The 21,430-nt window shown below is 44.0% G+C and overlaps 1 long non-coding RNA gene across 1 annotated transcript; it reads left to right on the top strand.

Annotated features, from left to right (window-relative positions):
* The first annotated feature begins 802 nt into the window (after positions 1-802).
* Positions 803-20,276, top strand: LOC115459410. The gene is made up of 3 exons (XR_003940266.1): positions 803-813; positions 2,144-2,151; positions 20,161-20,276. It is a non-coding gene; the product is annotated as an uncharacterized LOC115459410 (long non-coding RNA).
* Positions 20,277-21,430: the final 1,154 nt, after the last annotated feature.

Below are 21,430 nucleotides of genomic sequence, written 5' to 3'. Positions count from 1 at the left end.
GTCTGGATGGACCGTTCAGGTCTTTATCTGCCATCATTTACTATGTTGCCATGCTTTGCCAAAGCAACTCCCCTTCTGTATGATTCACATTGGTTGCCAATAAAAGATAGAATATCATTCAAGCTATATACCTTCATTCACTAAATTTTGTATGGTTCGGCCCAAATATACATGAACAACCTCATTGAATTACCCTCACATAACTCCTCTAAATCATCTAGAGAGTATCTTATCCTGCAATTCCAGAATTGTAAGAAAGTAACCAACAAAACAATCAATCCATACTGTTAACGTTTCATATCAATGCACTAAAATTTGGAACTCCTTACCTAAAACCATCAAATGCAGCAATGATTATTTGTTATTCTGAAGTCTGTTGAAAATTCACTTCTTCAGTCTAGCCTTTAAGGCTAAAAGCACTCTTCTTAAATAAACTCATGGCATTAATTTTTACCTCATCCCACCTCCCACTACTCCTGTGTATCCCAGCTAATTCTAGCCCCTACCTTTTCCTCCATATTTCAATTATCTAGCTTAAATCACTAAGAGGCCCTTTTACAAAGACGCGTTATGCGCTATGCACATGCAGTGCACGCACAAATGAGACTACTGCCAAGTTACCATGTCCCTTGGTGGTAATTTTAGATTTGGTGGTCACCCATAACATCTGGATGATTGATTTATTTATTTCCTGCCTCAGGGGGCAAGATTGAAGTCTTGAGTATCAATAAGCATACAAACCACGTAATAGTAAACTCACTCTACAATTTGATGCACAAACTTTAGCAAGCAGTAGAGTGAGTTTACTATTATGTGCTTTGTATGCTTATTGATACTCAAGACTTCATTCTTGACCCCTGAGGCAGGTGCTTTGAGTGCCGAAACACGGCCCGTGTCAGGTCTCCTTCCATTAAAGTTTTGCATTTTTCCAACCTTGGAGGCCCCTTTGTACTTTTCTGTGTTGCCCATTGGACTTATGTACTCTTGGACCCTCTCTTCTGCTGCTTTATTTATTTCCTCCCATGCGCATCATTTCCAGTGGTAATCGGCAGTTGGCATGCGCTGACCGGTCACCACATGTGTAGCACATGAACACTTACTGCTAGATGAATGGGTGACATTAAGGGCTCAGGCCAGTTTTGGACGTGTGCCGGTTTCAGGTTTTTTTGCAGATGCAGTCAAAACTGACCCGGCACACGCCCAGTACCCGTGTCTACACTACCAGAGGCCACTTTTTACCATGGCTTAGTAAAAGGACCTCTATGGGCCCTGTTTACGAAGCTGCGCTATAGGCGTTTAGCATTTTTAGCGTGTGCTAATACTAGAGACACCCATAGGAATATAGCTAAAAACCCTAACACATCTTAGTAAACAGGGCCCCCAGGTATTTGATTACATCTGCTCCTAGCTCAAGTTTTACTGGTCTAACATTATATGATGTATTTTATTTTCTGTTAATATATTTTGAGCATGTTCATGCTTTTTTAATTGTTATGTAAGCCACATTGAATCTGAATTCTACTCGGGCTAATGCAGGATATAAATGTCATAAATGAATAAAAATAAAAAATAATCTAAAGAAAAAATTTTAGCAATCTGACTCTGCTTCTAGGATATTATTTTAACCTTTTAAGATCTTTTCAGAGCCTTATAGTGTCCTTCAGGAATTGTTTAGGTCAGTTAAGGCTAGATTTTATATATGGCACCTAAAAATTTGGCTCAAAAAACCCACTTAAGCTTTATTCTAAGCGCTGCGCCTAATGTTCAATGCAGTTTATAGAATTATTCTTAAGTGTTATGGTCACATGTAAATCTAGGCACCAGCATTTTGCACAAACGAAAACATGGTGGAAATGCCTGCACCTACATTTATGTACTACTACTACTATTAAACATTTCTATAGCGCTACTAGACTTACGCAGTGCTGTACAAATTAACATGAAAAGACAGTCCCTGCTCATCAGAGCTTACAATCTACACAGCACCTTATTCTGTAATTACGTGCATAACTCAAAGCTACGCTCCTGTTCCGTCTCGACACATCCATGACCATCCCCTTTCCATACCCCCTTTTTCGGGCTGTTTGTAAAGTTTAGGCGCATATCCCGCACTTAACTTTTACACAGGTAACATTCAATTAAGTTTAATTAGTGCCACTAATTACTTGTTAAAAAGTCAATTATTGGCACTAATTTGCTTGTTATCCTATTAAATTGTGCACACAAATTGCCTAAATTTGCACACGTAATTTTCAATGACCTTTATGGAATTAGGGGGTTAATGTTCTGGTCTCACTTCTTTTAATTCTAGGATTTTTCTTGCTGAGATACTCTGGAAAGAAAGGATTGAAGGATGCCCACATTACATTCACAAACATGATACTTTTTTATTTCTTTTTTCTCTCATTTTGTTATTAAGGAGGAATAGATATTATAATATAAGATTGATGCTGTAATAGTGCATATTGATTTTTTCTTACTTGTTAACTACTTACATCAAGTCCAACTCATGTGAGTGATTTATCAAACTTTCGAGGTTTCTTGTGTTACACATTAATGTACAAAACCAGAGCATTTATAGGTGTATACACTTTATTCTACCGTTTTTAATGTGTTAAAATTCAATAAAATATCATACTACAAAAATGCAGGTACTAAACAGGAAATATAAGTGGGCTGGAGAAAGCCTCACACTTGAAATGCAATTGAATATTAAAAATTGCATCCACACACTTCCAAATGCAAGAAAGAAAGAAAGGACTTCTTTCTCGCATGCTCATGGGAGGTATTCTGCTAATGGATTTGCTTTTCTGGTGCTGATGTTGTGGTGGCACTTTGTGGTGATTCTTCTATAAATTCATAACAATGAACTCATTCTTGGAATGTGAATTGTAGAAACAAAATCTATCAAATCATTCTCATGAACCCACTAGATTGCACAATATGAGGCTGAATGGTTTTCCCATGTGGGTAACTGTGGGGTCCTCCGGTTGTGCTGGCACAGTTGGCAGTGTGGTATATTGCAGGGTGTTGTTCCACCCCCTTGTTTTTGACCTTCTGGTAGAAACTTGTCTTTCACTAATTTTTGCTTCAGTTTGAGTGGTTTTCTGAAGGCCAGTATTGGCAAAACAGGGAATATTTCCTTCTTTAATTAGATTTCATGCTTCTAAAGTTGTGGTTATAGATCTTTTATGCTTTTTCTCAGTTTTCCCCACCTTTGGATTGCATGCCAGATGATTTGGGGTTGTTGCCTTTATGTCTGAAGGATTCAGTCAGGATTTTGAGGTGGTCATCCCTGTCTGTTGGGTCAGAGTGTATATGGTGGTATTGTGTGGCCTCGGTGTGTATAACTAATTTTTTTGGATGGAAGGGGGCAAAAGCTGAATTTGTGAAAGTAGCTATATGTGTCAGTTGGTTTCTTGGATACAGATGTTTGTTGATGGCTGTTGTTAACCTTTTCTGTATAGTCAATTTTGAATCTGACTGAAGGATAGAATGCATGGAAAGAGTTATGAAATTGTTTGTCTTTTCTGTCCAAATCATAAAAATGTTATTAATATATCAGTAATGTTTGAAGGGTTTAGGGTGATATATGTTCAAAAATCTATCTTTTTTCAAGGTTGACTTGTTAGATTATCATTAGAATGCATTTTTATTTTCTAATATTGTTATCTTTTGCACTTTCTGTCCCACCTAAGGAAGGGGGGGAGGGATTAGCTCCTGAAAGGTAGTCAAAAATATATTAGTGCAATCCAAAAGGTATTGCTTTATATTCTTTTTTTGTTTTATTTTTATTGCATTAGCACTTATTTCTAAAGTATTCTGGTCAGAATGATTTGCCCCCCCCCCAGCAGCTTTGTAAAGGGGTGGGGGGGGGGGGGGGTTGGTGAGGATGATAATAATTTTCCAGTACCCAATGCCTCTTTTATCTCCCTCTAATGGTCCTGTGGCTGGTAGAGCAGCTAGCTTGGACAGTAAAATCTTTCCTTTTTTAAAATGATCATACAATCTGTCAGAATGATGTAGGGTTCAGTTAAGCACCTGGTGTTTTGGACTTCCTTTTGGACAAATATCATTAAATTTGTAGTTTTTCCAATCAACTGTTACAAAGGGGTCTACTTAGGAGGTATTAGAACTGAGAAATATGTGTAGCATGACTTGAAAATGATAGTGGGGGCACACAGTTGATTGTGGTGCTATTAAATTAACTGTGTATGTTTAAGGTAATTTGAAATAGCTGAAATAGTTTGTATGTCCATTTCTCACTATTACTATAAAAAGTGAAGGAATTGGATTGCATTTTTCTTTTTGTTTGAGTGAAGATGGATATTCTTTTGGTTACATCTCAGTAGACACTTAGGTTGACCTTGACGGTGAGTAGATTAATGGAGTTGCTGCTGAAACAGGGGATAGTGGAGTTTCTGAAATTAGTGGATTACTGGGTTCAAGGCAGCACAATTTTAGCAGAGGTAGAACTTGTCAGGCAAAACTAATCAATTTCTTTGGGTGATGTTTATATGGGACATGCAGGTCATGAACCATAAAATAACTTTACAACAGTAACTGAGAATTATGAGCAAAGCTAGGCCTCTGTGAACAGGCTATGAACAGGTTAAGCGTCAATGAGAAGCTAAATAATAATTACACAGAATGTGAATCTCATGTCAGCTTGCCCTTCTGTTGGTGAGACAGGCAGATATGGAGTCATAACAGAGATATGTGTGGCAGGACAATACTGTACATGAATGTAGTAATGTAAGGGGAAATTTGCTGCTGACCATGAAAGCAGATAATGAAGAGACACAACTTTGGTTGCTGGGAAGATGGTTTTTGCAAAGTAGGATAACCTTACTGACCTTACTTATGATAAGCAAATATGTTATGAAGAACTTTGCTTCTGTAAGATAGAATTTACTAGAATATGCTGGAATATGTTAAGATATGCTGACTTTGTACTTCCAATACTAGCCTATGAGAGAAAAGGGTATAAAAGGAGAATCATGGACAGAGGCAATCAGAGAGCTAATGTCAGAGGTCACGTTTGTGTCCCGGTTGCTATCTCATATGAGAATTAATTAATTATATTACGTATTCTAATCGTAGTCCTGATTGGTAAGTGTAATAAACAATTACTGATTATTCTCATATTACTATAGCCTTCTTTGACTTTCTGTCTCTCCACCTGGTGGTGTTAGGACCATAATCCCTGGAGTGCTGGACAGTCCAGGTTACAGGTAACTAGTACCTTTATACCTGGGAGAGGGCAGAAAGATAAACAGTGACCAGAGAACTGGATCAGAGGAAACCACCATATGTACTATACTTGGATTTTATCAAGGTCTCTGACATGATGCCAGATAGGTGGCATAAATAAATTGAGTGCCCATGGTATGGACCTTAAAATGACTTACTGAGTAGAGACTGGTTGAGTGGGAGGCAACAAAGGATAGTGGTAATGGGGTTGACTTCAAGGAAAGGGGCATTACCAGTGGTGTGCCTCACAGACCAGTCCTTGGTCTAGAACTTTTCAATATTTTGATATGTAATATTGCATAAGGGCTATTGAAAAATGAGTTTTTTTTTCAGTTTGCCACAAAAATCTGTAAGATGGTAGACATATTTGAATTGTTTTATTTTTATTTGTATTTTTATTACAGTATACTTGATATACCGCCAAAGGCCTGCACATAGGTGTCTAGGCATTTTACACCACTAAGGGGCTCATTTTCAAAGCACTTAGACCTACAAAGTTCTATAGGCTACTATGGAAAAATTATGTTTCTTACCTGATCATTTTCTTTTCTTTAATCATACCAGACCAATCCAGACCAATGGGTTATGTCCACCCACCACTGGAAGGAGACAAAGAAAACAATTCCAAGTACTTCGCCTCTTAAGGGTATCGTGCAGTCTGGAATGCTCAGTATTTCAAATAAGCAATGGTGCTCTCTACTGCCTGAAACAAGAAAACAGGAAACAGAGCTTACTGGCACTCCAAGAACTACCAGATGGGACACCTTATGGACCCTTGCACGACCAACAGCAGCCAAACTACCCATCGAAAAGGAAGAAGGAGCACCAATCAGACTTTCCGGCTGGCATGCCGATGCTGTCCTGTAGTAGGAGAACCAGCTTATCATGGAAAAATAATCAAGAGCTGTCCAGAGCTGGCATCACAAGTGGCAAGGAGAATAAGGGCGAAGCCCATCCTCCTGAAAAGGATTCTGCTTTCAGACGTCAAAAATTGATCCAATCCCCAACGCTGATGAGTTGAGCCCTAGAAGAAGGGAGAAGGAAGCAAATCTAGAAAACAGACAGGGTGGGCGTCTGGACTGGTCTGGTATGATTAAAGGAAAGAAAATTATCAGGTAAGAAACGTAATTTTTCCTTCCTTGTCATCAATACCAGACCAGTCCAGACCAACTGGATGTAGCAAAGCAGTCACAGCAGTAGGGCAGGACAATAAAAATCACCAGCCCCCTGGGACAAAGAAAAATGTCCATACAGACACCAAGAAATCTCTCTGAGAGAAACCCCAGTACAGGGAACTGTCCACAGAACCCTGACAGAAGCAAGAAGACAGAGGTTTCTAGACAGCAAGGTGAAAACACCATGGAGAGAGCAAAAGCCCTAAAGCTCCGAGGAGCCTGAGAAAGAAACCTAGAGAGAGACCCAAAACATGGACGCCAGAAAGACCCAGCTCCAACTGTAAAGAATGTAGCAGAGAGGAGATGACAACCCACAGTGACCAACAATCAAAGACAGAGAGGAAAGAAAACACTGTACACTCTCCGAACTGCCTTCGAGTCGGAACTCCACAGCAACAGTGAACAAGGAGCAGCTAGAAGAACTTAACTGGCTCAGACCTCAACCGATGGACCCTAGATTCACATCCCCCCAACGAGGACATAGGGAGGTGTAAAACAAGCCTAAGATCTCCCAAGGAATCAGAAGCAGATCGTAAATCAGCAGCATACATCTCCCATGCCCACCAGGGAACACAGAGGGGAAGCCTCCCACTGAGATAGCGGACCAAAGCCAGAGCTCTAAGATCACTGACTGAAAACAAATGTGCCCAGTCCAAGACAAAAGACCAAAGAGAACGGAACGTCCCCACTTCTAAGAAAGAAGAGGAACATACCGCAAGGATCAAAACATATAAATCCTATATACACCATAACAATGCCTCAAGATATTACCCCATGTACTCCACTTCCCCGTACTCTCTCCCATTCAACAATCTACCCACAGATAAAAACTGTCTACCCCATCGCTCTCTTGCTATTATTCGATCAGCGTAGTAATTCCCAACATCATATCCTTTAGTTTCTACGCCCCAAAGGTGATTGATCTGACTCTGTCTTCCTTAACTATTCACAATGTAACCCATAATCGTAATGTAACAAACTGTATTTCCATCATTTACAATGTATTGTAAGCCACACTGAGCCCGCAAATAGGTGGGAAAATGTGGGATACAAATGCAAATAAATAAATAAATAAATAAGCCACTTATTCCAGTAGAAGTCTCATCTGGGTTCTCCAGAGGAACCAAGTGGCCACAGACAATCTGTGCAAAACAGCCACCCCTGGCTCATAGGACAGAACCCAACTGGACAAGGAGAGAGACGGCTAGGCACAATCTCCAGGAACGGAACCAGGCTCAACACAGGGTGCCAGGTCCAAACCCGCCAGAATAAGCAAGGCATAGCACTTCGCAACTGTTTGAAGAAAATACCTGGTCTGGCCAGCTGCGACATAGCAAGGCCCAACAGTCAGAGGTGAAGCAAAGCCTGATATCAAAAGATGGGTGAAATCCAGACCTCCCAAGGCAGGGCAGAAAAAGGAAAGGAAGAGCAACCTAAGAAAAGGATCTGCTCCCTAAACAAAGTACTCTACTATACCAGCAAGAGACTGCGCACCTCAGGAAAGTGAGGTTGTAGACCTGCAAGGGACAGATCAGTGGCGTAGCCAAGGGTGGGCCTGGGTGGGACCAGGCCCACCTACTTAGGGCTCAGGCCCACCCAGTAGCAGCACACCTATGAAGTGTTTGATAGGGATTCCCAAGCCCCACGAGCCAAAAATTCCTGTCCTTCCTGCATACCAGCCTTCCCTCTGATGTATTCCTGCCTATGTGGAAACAAGAAGTTGCATTAGAGGGAAGGCTGTGGAGCCAACATGAGCAGTGTGTATTATTTGCTGCTTGCTGCCAGTGAAAATCTGCTATTTAAAAGGTATGGGGGGGGGGGGGGGGGGGGGGACGTTTGAGAGACCATATGGCATGCAGGCGAGAGAAGGAGAGACCAAATCACTTGTGGGAAAGGGCGGAGTTCTTCTGCCCACCCATCTTGGGCCCAGGCCCACCCAAAATTGGGTGTCTGGCTACGCCCCTGGGACAGATGCACCTCCACCGGAGCGAGCCTGGCAACAGAAGAGTCCGACTGGCTCAGACCACTGGGCCACCACAGAAACAGACAGACTCGCACAGAGAAAATGCCCAGGCTAAGGACCACTACCGCTGGTATGCCCCATGTGGGGAAAAAATGTGAGAGAGGGAGAGAACAAGAGAGAGAGAGCAGCATGGCCAAGAGGGAAGGGCACAAAATGCAGCCAGACCCTGCTGAGGAAAAGTCCTCCCGTGAGACCGCAGCAGCAACCCAGCTGCTACAGACAGGCGGGCCCCCAGAGGATGGGCAGAAACTCACAGCCCACAAGGGAAGAAGATTCTGACTTGAAGGAGCAGTCTGGACTGGTCTGATATTGATGACAAGGAAGGAACTTTTTAACATGCATGGGACTGATTTTGCTTGTTATTTTTTGAATATTGTATACTCCAGTGCCTGTTATTGTTTTTTATTATATATGTTGATTTGTGATATGCCTACTTGTAGGCAGACTAGAAATGTTTAAATAAATAAGTCTAAGAGGGTCTTTTATTAAGCAGCAGTAAGCCAAATGCGGGCTTACTGCTCGCTAAACCGGAAGTACCACCGGGCTATCTCAGCAGCCGAGCAGTAGTTTCCACCCCCAGTGCATTCATTTCTGGTAATTGGACAGTGAAGCACGCTGCCCAGTTACAGCTGGGTTAGCGCAGAAGCCCTTACTGCTACCTCAATGGGTGGCAGTGAGTGCTTCCTTCAAAATGGCCGCATGGAAAGTGCTTCACTTGCAGCACAGCCATTTCTTAAAAAAAAAAAAAAAAAAACAACAACCTTTTACCCACTGCAGTAAAAGGGGCTTCAGTGCATGTCAAAAACATGCTCTGAGGCCAGCACAGGTCCCTTTTTACTGCTGCTTAGTAAAAGGACCCCTAAGTGTTTTGAAAATAAGCCTCTATAGGTGTTTAAGAGAAAGGAAGAAAAGTACCAGTGGGGTTGAAATAGCGAGGTTAATTTTTTTTAGGACAGGAGGATGAAAACAGATGGGTTTTTAAGGCTTGTTTAAAGTCTGCAAGAGTTGGTTGATTCCTGATGTTGAGAGGTAAGTTGTTCCATAATTTAGGGCCAAGGTACCTGAAAACTGAGTCACAGGAGGTGTTAAGATGAAGACGTGAAGGTGGGGGTAGGGCCCGTAGATTGTTGTCAGCAGAGCATAGACATCGGAAGAGGGAATATGGGATAAGAAGGTTATTGAGGTAAACAGGGGTGGAGGGAGAACAAGATTTATATAATAATAGCAAGAAAAGGGAGGCGATAGTGCTTCTATGTAAACCTTTTTGGTGAGACCTCTGGAGATAAATCCTTTGAATACCGGGCCCCAAGTCTGCAGTATGCTAATGTACCTTACAAGAGAAGTTGAACCTCCCATAGCAGAATCTTTAATTCCAGGTCATATTTAAGGGTGACTCAGAGAGTGCTTATTGGAGATGTGCAATTGCTCTTTTTTTTCATTTTGTCTAGTGTGCGCTAAAACCTTTAGCATAAATTAAACATTTTGTTGTGCGTTATTTAGTTTCAAAGCATACTAAAATAAAATAACACAGGACATTTTGTGTTAGTCCAAGTTATTTCATTTTAGTGCACTGTCACGAAACACCTAGCCATCCGCTTGGGGCTACTCTATGGCCACTTAGAGGGTTTATTCTCAGCACAGCTTAGTTCTGCCTGCACCTGCCGCTTGTGCTCTACACTAGCACCTTCCTCCCACCGACTGGGTCCCAACTGCCTCTGGGCGAGTCTCCCACTCTCAAATTATCTCCAGAGATTTCTAGGTTATTGGGCCTACACTCCCAGTGGTCCCACAGATCCTAAAAAGCACTGACAGACCCAACACAAAAACCACCAGGATTCTTATTCAGTCCAGACAAGCAGAGGCAATAAAGTAAAAATGTTTATTTTCATGAAAAAATTAGAACAATGAACAGGAAAGGTGCAATCAGCAAACAGTAACAAGTAACTGAAATATGAATCAATTATAAAACTATCTACTATCTTCTATCTACATAGTACCTGGGGAGATCAGCACATATAACTGCTCACAGGTTATCAAATATAACTGTTCACAGGGCCTCAGCAAAGAGATCTTTCTCTCTTTTCTCCCTGGTTAAGACTGGAGAAAAAGCCAGGGACTTGTGTGTACCCCTAACTGACCTTGACCCACGAGCCACATGGACTGAATCACCTCATGCCCTAGAAGGAACCCCACCCCTACCTCTACCCCAACAATCCTCCCCAAGATGGGTCCACCAAGAAGAAGGATGAGGCTAAGGATGAAATTTGGAAGAAAAAAATTGTGTGTGTGCCGAAAATCATTTTCAACTGGCTGTTAGGTTTTACATGTTTGCTAGTGTCATAGGGGAAGCTAAGCCCACCCTGTATCCTGGCCTGCTTAGGTAGTCTGATGTTATTTTGCAGGCCTATAAACTGTGTGGGGGTTGGGTGTGGCTTAATTATGATGTTAGGTATTGTTAGGAAAGGAATGGAAAACAAAAATGAGGACTTTATAATGCCTTTGTATCGCTCCATGGTGCGACCGCACCTCAAATATTGTGTTCAATTCTGGTCACCGCATCTCAAAAAAAGATATAGTGGAATTAGAAAAGGTACAGAGAAGGGCAACGAAAGTGATAAAGGGGATGGGACAACTTCCCTATGAGGAAAGGCTAAAGTGGATAGGGCTCCTCAGCTTGAAGAAAAGACAGCCGAGGGGAGCTATTATAGAGGTCTATAAAATAATGAGTGGAGTGGAATGGGTAGACATGAATCGTTTGTTTTCTCTTTCCAAAAATACTAGGACTAGGGGGCACGCAATGAAGCTACAAAGTGGTAAATTTAAAACGAATCGGAGAAAATATTTCTTTACTCAATGTGTAATTAAACTCTGGAATTCATTGCTGGAGAATGTAGTAAAAGCAGTTAACTTAGAGGGGTTTAAAAAAAAGGTTTGGATGGCTTCCTAAAGGAAAAGTCCATAGACCATTATTAAAATGGACTTGAGGAAAATCCACTGCTTATTTCTAGAATAAGCAGCATAAAATGTATTGTACTGTTTTAGTATCTTGCTAGGTACTTGTGAGCTGGATTGGCCACTGTTGGAAACAGGATGCTGGGCTTCATGGACCTTCAGGTTGTCCCAGTATGGCAATACTTATGTACTTATGATAAGCAATTCCGCAAAGGTCTCATGTGTCATCTGGAAGTTTTGGGTAGATTGATAGGAATGGATGTCACAGACACACACTGGTCAGTATCATCACTTCATGTGGGAAGAAATTTGTCAGCCCTTTTGGACCCAAAGCAGTCCTGACTTAAACATTAACGAAGACTACTGACCTAAAAGATGAAACCAGTAGTGCGATGGAGCCAGCTCGCACTGGCTCGCAAGAGCCGGTTGTTAAATTTTTTAAGATCTTGCGAGCCGGTTGTTCTGCAGGGCAAACCGGCTCCGGTAAACAAGGTAAGCATGGCAGGAGGGCACCACAAGCCATGCTTACCCCGTTTACCTCACCTCCCACCACTGCCCTCGTTTGCCTGCGCCGCCTTGGGGGGGGGGGGGTTTAAAATCATTTTTATTACTTCCGTCAAAGCGGCTGTGTCATTGAAAGCCCTGCCCGTCTCTAGCCTTCCCTTCGTGAGTTCATTCCCTCAGAGTCCCGCCTTCTGATGTCATTTCCTCTTTCTGCGAGGGCGGGACTCTGAGGGAGCGAACTCACGAAGGGGAAGGCTAGAGATGGGCAGGGCTTTTAATGACACAGCCGCTTCGACAGAGGTAATCAGGGGAGAGAGGAGAATCACTGGGTACGGATGGCTGGAGGGGGGCAGGGGAGAGAAGAGAATCGCTGGGTATGGATGGCTGGAGGGGGGCAGGGGAGCAAAGAGAATCACTGGGTATGCATGGCTGGAGGGGGGCAGGGGAGAGAAGAGAATCACTGGGTACGCATGGCTGGAGGGGGGCAGGGGAGAGAAGAGAATCACTGGGTACGCATGGCTGGAGGGGGGCAGGGGAGCAAAGAGAATCACTGGGTATGCATGGCTGGAGGGGGGCAGGGGAGAGAAGAGAATCACTGGGTACGCATGGCTGGAGGGGGGCAGGGGAGAGAAGAGAATTGCTGGGTGCGGATGACTGGATGGGGGCAGGGGAGAGAAGAGAATCGCTGGGTACGGATGGATAGAGGGGGGCAGGGGAGAGAGGAGAATTGCTGGGTATGGATGGCTGGAGGGGGGCAGGGGAGAGAAGAAAAGAGAATCACTGGGTACGGATGGCTGGAGGGGGGCAGGGGAGAGAAGAAAAGAGAATCACTGGGTACGGATGGCTGGAGGGGGGGCAGGGGAGAGAAGAGAATCGCTGGGTACGCATGGCTGGAGGGGGGCAGGGGAGAGAAGAGAATCGCTGGGTACGCATGGCTGGAGGGGGCAGGGGAGAGAAGAGAATCATTGGGTATGGATGGCTGGAGGGGGGCAGGGAGAGAGAAGAGAATCACTGGGTATGGATGGCTGGAGGGGGGCAGGGGAGCAAAGAGAATCACTGGGTATGCATGGCTGGAGGGGGGCAGGGGAGAGAAGAGAATCACTGGGTACGCATGGCTGGAGGGGGGCAGGGGAGAGAAGAGAATTGCTGGGTGCGGATGACTGGATGGGGGCAGGGGAGAGAAGAGAATCGCTGGTACGGATGGATAGAGGGGGCAGGGGAGAGAGGAGAATTGCTGGGTATGGATGGCTGGAGGGGGGCAGGGGAGAGAAGAAAAGAGAATCACTGGGTACGGATGGCTGGAGGGGGGCAGGGGAGAGAAGAGAATCGCTGGGTACGCATGGCTGGAGGGGGCAGGGGAGAGAAGAGAATCGCTGGGTAGATGGCTGGAGGGGGGCAGGGGAGAGAAGAGAATCACTGGGTATGGATGGCTGGAGGGGGAGCAGAAGAGAGAAGAGAATTGCTGGGTATGGATGGATAGAGGGAGCAGGGGATAGAAGAGAATTGCTGGACATGGTGGATGGAGGAGAGGGCAGGGGAGAGGAGAGTTGCTGGACATGGGTGGATGGAGGGGAGGGCAGGGGAGAGGAGAGTTGCTGGACATGGGAGGATGGAGGGGACGGCAGGGGGAGAGGAAGGTTGCTGGACATGGGTGGATGGAGGGGAGGTAAGAGGAGAGTTGCTGGACATGGGTGGATGGAGGGGAGGGCAGGGGAGAGAAGGGTTGCTGGACATGGATGGAGGAGAGGGAAGGGAAGAGTGAGAAAGGAGATGAGATGAGGGAAAAGGAAGAGAGGAGAACAACTGCACATGGATGAAGAAAATAGGCAGAAGCTGGATCCACTGGACAGTCAAGTCTGCGGAGTAGGACCCAGCTTTTACTTATGGATGTAGAGCAAGAAATGAAGAAGAAAGGCGGAAAGTAAAGAAATAAATGGAAAGGAAGCCCTGGAAACGGAGTTAAGAGGACAGATAGCAGCAGAATAGTATACTGGGCCAGCATGATCAGAAAAACAAAGTCACCAGACACCAAAGGTAGAAAAAATCATTTTATTTTCATTATAGTGTTTGAAATATGTCCACTTTGAGAATCAGGTGCTCAACATTAAAAGTTTATATTTATTTACTTATTTATGGCATTTTATCCCACATTAAACATGAATTAGATTGGAACCTGGGATCATTTTGGGGTTTTTTCCTGGGGAGAGTAATGCATTGCCCCCCCCCCCCAGGCTCTCTCCTCGGCTATAGCCAGCTCTGCAATTTTGGGGAGTGCAGAGGTGGATGGGGGTGGGGCGCAGAAGTGGATGGGGGTGGGGCGCAGAAGTGGACGAGGGTGGGGCGCAAAGGTGGACGGGGGGGGGGGCTCAGAGGTGGACCGGGGAGAGAGCCTGTTGTTAAACATTTACCAGCACACCACTGGATGAAACCAGGGCCGCCGAGAGGGGGGGACAGGGGGGACAAAAGTCCTCGGGCCCGGGCCTCCAGAGGGGCCCCGGCGCCACCGCAGTCAGGCCCGCCCGCCGTCGCTCCCGAACTAACTAACCTTAAATGCCTCCTTCCTTTCCTTTCACCACCTTCGCGGCAAGCAGCAGCATGGCAGCCCACTCCTTCCTTACGTGTCCCGCCCTCGCCTGAGGTAACGTCCGCGAGGGCGGAGGTTAGCTCAGGGCCCGGTGGCGGGTGGAGGGGGGGGCCCGGTGACCTCGGGTGGGGGGGCCCAACGGCAACCTCGGGTGGGGTGGGTGGGGGGGCCTGGGGGCGGCCTTGTCCCGGGCCCGGCTCTGGCTCTCGGCGGCCCTGGATGAAACGCTTTACTACTCTTCCTCAGAACAGGGCTGAATTGCATTTTTCTTAGCTGGATGGGGTCTACCACTAGCCTGAGCAATAAAAATCTCCAACATGTATTTGTGGCAACATGTTAGCAAGCTAGCCACTTAGCTGTTCAATTTTATTCCATAATAAGATGACAAATTACATTATGTTTTGTTTTGGCGTGTTGGCTTAAAGGAATGAAACTCACGCAAAACAATGTGTTATGTGATGACAATTGTTGTGCCTTCCAGTCCAGCTCTCTTGAAAACAGAAAATCAGGGCATATGCTTGGAGGGATAGGGCTGGGGTACTCCCTCACAGAAGCTATTGCATACCTGAAGTCAGCAATGGATTGTATCTAGGTGAGAAAAGTCATTGTCCTAGATAGATTCCATGCTTCCCCCACCCTTCGTCCCTCACCAGAATGCTCATGGCATAACTGGCAATCCTGAAATCATTCTTGAAGCTTGATTCTCAGGTAATTACTGCTTTGCGCCTTGTGAAGAGAAAGAATGGAATTTACAGTGTATTACATTCTGGTTGAATTATCTCTTTCATTAGTCTGTGGTGGATGTCAGAGATCTTGTGCCTGAACTACACTATGTCCCTGCTCATTAGATGACAGCAGGTTTAATTAAGGGATGGGCTTTACTGTAAGTAATGAAATTCAACACTGCTTTTTGATGGCTTAATGGATAACTTGCTAGGAAGAAAAACATATAGGGCAAGCCTGATGGTAGGGAGACAAGATACTGAAGGCAGCAACCTATTTCCTCCTATTTAGCTCTGAAAATTTTAGATCTTTTTGTAAGAACGTAAGAACATAAGCATTGCCATGATACTGGGACAAACTGAAGGTCCAGCAAGCACAGTATCCTGTTTCCAACAGTGGCCAATCTAGGTCACAAGTACCTGGCAAAATCCCAGAACAGTAAAACAGATTTTATGCAGCTTATCCTAGAAATAAGCAGTGGATATTCCCAAGTCCATCTTAATAATGGCTTATGAATTTTTCCTTTTAGGAAATTATCCTAACTTTTTAAAAACCCTGCTAAGCTAAGTGCTTTTACCACATTATCTAGCAATGAATTATAGAGTTTAATTACATGCTGAGTGAAGAAATATTTTCTCCAGTTTGTTTTAAATTTACTACTCAGCAGCTTCATTGCGTGCCCCTTAGTCCTAGTATTTTTGGAAAGAGTAAACAAGTGATTCACGTCTACCCGTTCCACTCTACTCAGTAATTTATAGACTTCTGTCATATCTCCCCTCAGCCATCTCTTCTCCAAGCTGAAGAGCTTTAGCCAGTTTTGTCTTTCCTGATAGGGAAGTCATCCCATCCCCTTTATCATTTTGTCACCATTCTCGGTACACTTTCTAGTTCTGCTATATCTTTTTTGAGATGCGGTGACCAGAATTGCACACAGTATTTGAGTTGCGGTCTCACCATGAGCAATACAAAGGCATTATAATGCCCTCATTTTTGTTTTCCATTCCTTTCCTAATAATTCCTAACATTCTATTTGCTTTCTTAGCCGCTGCTGCACATTGAGCAAAGGGTTTCAACGTATCATCAACAATGACACCTAGATCCCTTTCTTGCTCCGTGACTCCTAACGTGGAACCTTGCATTACGTAGCTATAATTTGGGTTCCTCTTTCCCACATGCATCACTTTGCACTTGCTCACATTAAATGTCATCTGCCTCCCAATTCATAAGGTCCTCTTGCAATTTTTCATAATCCTCTTGCGATTTAACAACTTTGAATAACTTTGTGACAAAACAAATTTAGTTAGCCCACTAGTTATTCCTATTTCTAGATAATTTATTTTATTTATTTATTGCATTATCCCACCTCTTTGCAGGCTCAATGTGGCTTACAATTCAACATGGGTACTGGAAATAGAAGAGAATATACATTTGGTTTTACAGAGGGTTATGTGTTACATGGTGGTGAAATACATGATAGTGTTAAAGCAAAAGACATTATAAGACAATTCTAGAAGTTTTAAAGATTATACAGTTACACATGTTGATCTTTGTGATATATCTTGTCGAAGAGATAGGTTTTCTGTAGTTTACGGAAATTGGTCGGTTGATAGACCGTTTTCAGGTTACGTGGCAACGTGTTCCAGAGTTGCGTGCTCGTATAGGAAAAGGTAGATGCGTGCATTAATTTGTATTTCAGACCATTACACTTGGGAGGATGAAGATTAAGGAATGTGCGAGAAGATATTTTTGCATTCCTGGGTGGTAGTTCTATTAGGTCTGACATGTATATATATATATATATATATATATATATACATATACATGACATTTATAAATATATTAAAAAGACATATAGAGACATAAAACACGAGGATAGAAATAGATCATGTACTCCATACAGTTTGCCTAATCACATGTTAAGGGCCATTCAATAATCTAGGTGGCCACATTTCCACACTCTGTGTACATGTACAGTGGTGGAAATAAGTATTTGATCCCTTGCTGATTTTGTAAGTTTGCCCACTGACAAAGACATGAGCAGCCCATAATTGAAGGGTAGGTTATTGGTAACAGTGAGAGATAGCACATCACAAATTAAATCCGGAAAATCACATTGTGGAAAGTATATGAATTTATTTGCATTCTGCAGAGGGAAATAAGTATTTGATCCCCCACCAACCAGTAAGAGATCTGGCCCCTACAGACCAGGTAGATGCTCCAAATCAACTCGTTACCTGCATGACAGACAGCTGTCGGCAATGGTCACCTGTATGAAAGACACCTGTCCACAGACTCAGTGAATCAGTCAGACTCTAACCTCTACAAAATGGCCAAGAGCAAGGAGCTGTCTAAGGATGTCAGGGACAAGATCATACACCTGCACAAGGCTGGAATGGGCTACAAAACCATCAGTAAGACGCTGGGCGAGAAGGAGACAACTGTTGGTGCCATAGTAAGAAAATGGAAGAAGTACAAAATGACTGTCAATCGACAAAGATCTGGGGCTCCACGCAAAATCTCACCTCGTGGGGTATCCTTGATCATGAGGAAGGTTAGAAATCAGCCTACAACTACAAGGGGGAACTTGTCAATGATCTCAAGGCAGCTGGGACCACTGTCACCACGAAAACCATTGGTAACACATTACGACATAACGGATTGCAATCCTGCAGTGCCCGCAAGGTCCCCCTGCTCCGGAAGGCACATGTGACGGCCCGTCTGAAGTTTGCCAGTGAACACCTGGATGATGCCGAGAGTGATTGGGAGAAGGTGCTGTGGTCAGATGAGACAAAAATTGAGCTCTTTGGCATGAACTCAACTCGCCGTGTTTGGAGGAAGAGAAATGCTGCCTATGACCCAAAGAACACCGTCCCCACTGTCAAGCATGGAGGTGGAAATGTTATGTTTTGGGGGTGTTTCTCTGCTAAGGGCACAGGACTACTTCACCGCATCAATGGGAGAATGGATGGGGCCATGTACCGTACAATTCTGAGTGACAACCTCCTTCCCTCCGCCAGGGCCTTAAAAATGGGTCGTGGCTGGGTCTTCCAGCACGACAATGACCCAAAACATACAGCCAAGGCAACAAAGGAGTGGCTCAGGAAGAAGCACATTAGGGTCATGGAGTGGCCTAGCCAGTCACCAGACCTTAATCCCATTGAAAACTTATGGAGGGAGCTGAAGCTGCGAGTTGCCAAGCGACAGCCCAGAACTCTTAATGATTTAGAGATGATCTGCAAAGAGGAGTGGACCAAAATTCCTCCTGACATGTGTGCAAACCTCATCATCAACTACAGAAGACGTCTGACCGCTGTGCTTGCCAACAAGGGTTTTGCCACCAAGTATTAGGTCTTGTTTGCCAGAGGGATTAAATACTTATTTCCCTCTGCAGAATGCAAATAAATTCATATACTTTCCACAATGTGATTTTCCGGATTTAATTTGTGATGTGCTATCTCTCACTGTTACCAATAACCTACCCTTCAATTATGGGCTGCTCATGTCTTTGTCAGTGGGCAAACTAACAAAATCAGCAAGGGATCAAATACTTATTTCCACCACTGTAATTGTATAGAACACTAGCAGTTATGCACACAAGAGTATTATTATTCAGAAAAGTGTCAGTGGGTTATCTAAGTGCTATTCTACAACTGCATATAAATGTAAGAGGGGTGTATGTATATGGGTAGGACATAGATGGAGCTCCCACTCACACGTGTAATTTATGGAATCCTTTAGGTTTCATGTGTCCTTGCTGCATCTACATGCCCACAGTTAAGCCAGGTCTATGGCTGATGTAAATGTTCAATGCTAATACTGGCATGCAATATCCATTCACTTTTGGATCATAATACTCGTCATTTGCTTCTCCACTCTTTAGCACTTTTATGCCTGGATTACTGTAACTCATTACTCTAAGGCTGTAAGCTCTGTCGTATTAAACAATTACAGTTAGTTCAAAATGCATCCGTTAAGATGCTTTTTGGAACTAAAAAATATGATCATGTTGCCCCCCCCCCCCCTCTTGATGAAAAAACACTGATTTCTGGTTTCCTTGTGAATCCCTTTTAATATCCTTATTACCCATTGGGGTTTTTTAAAATTCTGGGTTACCATCCTTTCCATTTAATCTGCTGATACTGTATATTCCAGCTCATATTCTTTGTTCATCACAACATAATCTCATGGTTATTCCATCGCATCGCCAATTATATTTTGACGATACTAGAAATGCTTATTTCAGTGTGACAGCCCTGACTCTCTGGTATAGGAGCCAACTTTTCAAAATGATTGGAGGTGATCAACTCGGCATAAATTACCAAGTCCATATAAAGGAAATTAAAGCATGGTGGGTTGTGAACACAACTGGCCAGACCGTCTTTAAACGAAGAGCACAGCAGGTGGTGCACACTTAGAGAGGACTTGTGGGTAATGAAATGCTAGGGGCAGTGACAATCCTAGGTCGGTTGCCACCCGGGGTGGATCGCCGATGCGCACCCCCCCCCCCCCCCGGGTGCAGCACAACACCCCCCCCCCCAGCGCATCAAACCCCTCCCCCCCCGGGTGCATTCTTGGCTGCTGGGAGCAGCCGCGCGGCTCTCGGCTCCACTGGCTCCCTGCTCCCTCTGCCCCTGAACAGGAAGTAACCTGTTCCAGGGCAGAGGGAGCAGGGAAACAGCAGAGCTGACAGGCGTGCGGCTGCTCTCTGCACCCCTCCAGCAGCGTGCACCCAGGGCGGACCGCCCCCACCGCCCCGCCCTTGCTGCGCCGCTGGCTAGGAGTAGCACTGCAAATCCCACCAGTCTCTCTTCCCCCCTAACCCCAACTCATCGCCACAGTTAACCATCCTACTCCTAGCTCTTCTACACCACACTCACACTGTGCCTTCCAGTCTACCCTAGCCCATCTACACAACCCACAACCTGTTTTTGGTACTAACTAAGCAGCAGCATAGATGAGTTGGAGATGCCAGAAGCAGTTCTTTTGAAGATCGTAAACAACGAAAAGGCTGATAAACCAATATTAAAGATACCAGATAATTGGGGCACAAACCATATTAAATCTTAAAAACATTTGTCAAAAGTTTAAATTCAGTTCTTGTATGGACAGTTAACCAATGTAGTTCACGTAACAATGGTGCAGTATGATCAAATTTAGTGCTCCCCACCCCAAACTCAACTTTGCAGAAACATTTTGTAAAATCTGCAAGCTTTGCAATTGTTTAACAGAAAGGAAATATTACAATAATCAAGCAAAGAAAGGACTGAAGTCTGGATAATGATATTTATCCAAAAAATATCTTAACCTCCTAAGTAATTTCAACTTATAGAAAGTCTTTCAAATCAAATTATTTACATGACTTTCCATCGTCAGACTTGAGTCCAACCATACTCCCAACAATTTAATGTCCTTTTTTATAGAAACCTCAAGAACCTGTAGTTTAAAGGTCTCCACAGACAAATGCTTCATATTCAACTACTAAAAACTAAAACAATTTTCCAGCCTTTGTGTCTGTATTTAACTTCAGTCCCTTGGTTTTTTTCTCTGTCCTCATGCTCCTTCTTTTAATGATTCTTTTCCAGGTCTTCTTCTCATGTCATCATTATTTCTCTTTCCTCAATGTATATTTTTCTCTGGATGGTTTCTCTCATCTCTCTTTTTTCTAGTCTTATTCCCTTCTCCACTTCTCATTCTTTTCTCACCTTTGTCTGTTCTCTCCTCCATGACCACCATTTCACTAAGCCGCTCTTTTCTCAGTCCCACACAGCTACTCTCCATCTCTTTACATCTTTTCTGTCTACAGCTTGTGTGCACTCTGCTTGCTCTTCCCCTCTCCCAGATCATGTCTTCTTCTGCTAGCAACCTTCTCCCAAACAGCCCATGCTCTCTTCCTAAGTTCCTCTCACCCTCACAGCCTGTGTCTACTCCTCTCCCACAACTCCACTATCAGTCCCTGCCCCCATCACCCAGCCTCTCTTCCCTTTACTGCTCTTTTCTGCTTCTTCCAGCATTTCAGAGCAACATTGCATCTCCTCACCAGTGACCCCTTTCTATTCCTCTCACCCCTTCCTTTCCTTCTTTATTCCTCTCCCAATCTCTCTCTCTCTCTTTTTTTTTGTACTGTAACTGCTATAGGTATTACTTTGACAACATAGATAAGATTGTCATGACAATAAAGTTATCTGACTCTGTCTGCTTTTGTCACGTTTTCAAAGC

The sequence above is a fragment of the Microcaecilia unicolor genome, unplaced genomic scaffold (genome assembly GCF_901765095.1).
Source record: "Microcaecilia unicolor unplaced genomic scaffold, aMicUni1.1, whole genome shotgun sequence".
NCBI lineage: Eukaryota > Metazoa > Chordata > Amphibia > Gymnophiona > Siphonopidae > Microcaecilia > Microcaecilia unicolor.
Note: the sequence above shows the minus strand (reverse complement) of the source record. Positions and strands in the feature narration are given on the sequence as shown.